Source organism: Poromitra crassiceps (genome assembly GCF_964638095.1).
Source record: "Poromitra crassiceps genome assembly, chromosome: 16".
Taxonomy (NCBI): Eukaryota; Metazoa; Chordata; class Actinopteri; order Beryciformes; family Melamphaidae; genus Poromitra; species Poromitra crassiceps.
Genome location: NC_139645.1, coordinates 28,445,275 through 28,447,394, shown reverse-complemented (window position 1 = coordinate 28,447,394; position 2,120 = coordinate 28,445,275).

Here is a 2,120-nt window from a genome sequence, read left to right as displayed (position 1 = left end):
GAGAGAGAGAGGGGGTGGGGAGAGAGAGAGAGAGACAGAACAGAGAGAGAGTTATTCATTTCTGTGAACATTTCATCTGAGGGTGCAGCCACTATCAGTAGGCTATGTCATCAAACCAGTCTAACATGAGGCCAGAAACCTGGTATGAAGCAAAGAATTCACAAATCAGGCGATGAAGTTCTACCGTGTGTCCTATAGATGGAGACATTAACCACATCATCTAAAGTGAGCTAATCAGCAGACCAACATAGCACAACAACACTGGGCAGTTGGAAAACTGGATATTATATTTAAACCTCCAAACAAGTTCATTTCGTCTAACTAAAGTTAACTAAATATTGTTCATATGAAAAGACTAGATGTATTTTGTTGTCAATACCTGACAGTTTTGACTGATGCTTCCTGCAATCTTCATCAGAGACGTCACGTGATGTTGCTGTGGCATGTCATATGACTGGTTTGTTGGTTCGGCTTGGTGTGTTCCAGGAAGTAAAGTTGCTTTTGAATTAATTATCTTGTGTGTGGTGTGTGTAGTCACTTAAACACTGTCCATTCTGTTGTTCAGGTTTTTACTCTTCAGTATCTTGCTTGCTTGCTCTGTCAACTGCAACATCACATATCTGCTGCAGGTGGATAACTATCGAGTAACAACTTGTGGCTGTAGAACTAGTGGAAACAAAACTATGTCACTACTACTAGTCTATAAAACTACCATGTCACTAGTCTATAAAACTACCATGTCACTAGTCTATAAAACTACCATGTCACTTGTCTATAAAACTACCATGTCACTAGTCTATAAAACTACCATGTCACTAGTCTATAAAACTATCATGTCACTAGTCTATAAAACTACCATGTGACTAGTCTATAAAACTACCATGTCACTTGTCTATAAAACTACCATGTCACTAGTCTATAAAACTACCATGTCACTTGTCTATAAAACTACCATGTCACTTGTCTATAAAACTACCATGTCACCATACACACTACTCAGTCTGGAGACCATGGTCTAGACCAGGACCAGACACGCACACACAGCAGTCAGAGGTCTCTACACATAGCAGGTATGTTTTGGTCCTTTTTGCCTTCCGTAGATTCTCTGCAGTTTACATGCTGCGTGCGTCAAGCTAGCCAGAATAAGACCGGAAAAAGACGTTAGTCTCCAAAATAAAATCTAAATGAAATTTTGCATTGCATCTTTTTGTATTTTTATTCCATGAGGAGCAACACTGGAATATGTTTGACCAACAGAACCTTTGTTTGTTTGTTTGTTTGTTTGTTTGTTACAACAAAACTAGCGTAGTCGAGGCTACAACAACAAACCCAACAAGCACAATTATTTTATTTGGGGGGGGAATCAGGACAGGAAGCCACATTCTTTTCCTCTGGCTAACTTGACACCGATCCGCCGTACGCAGTCGCCAGCTAGCCGAATCAGGAGGGAAGTGCTCTGCTAGCTGTCTTGTAGCGTAGCGTTATTTCCAGTTGTTTAGTAAGTTAGCTTAGCTAGTCATCTAATTTAATATCGAGTCGTGATGGCGTACCAGCTGTACAGAAACACCACGCTGGGCAACAGTCTGCAGGAGAGTCTGGACGAGCTCATCCAGGTACACACACAGCTGTCTGAGACGAGCTAAGCTACCTAGCTTAGCCTGCTGCTGACCGTGTTCACTGACGCTATGTTTGTTAGCTCTAAGCTAGCTAGCCTTCAGCTAGCCTCAACGCGAGACTCATCAGAATGAATTATTTGCTTTGCATGAAGTCCTTTAAAATAAAATAAAAGCTTGAAAAAGTACTTGAAAGTCCTTCAATTTCATCTTGTAATGTCTGTACGAACCCTGCAGACAACATCTTCAAAACAAATCAAGGACTCAAAAAAGTTGACTTTTTAAATTGAAAAATGTGTAGGAACCCTGGAGTTTGGAAAATAATGTAAAAATACTCTCACATGATAAGTGTCAGTGTGAAGAATAAACTCCTCCATAGAGTTTGTGTCGTGCCCATCGTTTGTGTATATTGTGTTTGTGTGTGTTAGTGTTGTGTTTTGTCTGTTAGTTGGGGCAGGATGACATTCAGGTCTGGAAAAGTCTGTGCAGGAACACTGAACACAGACA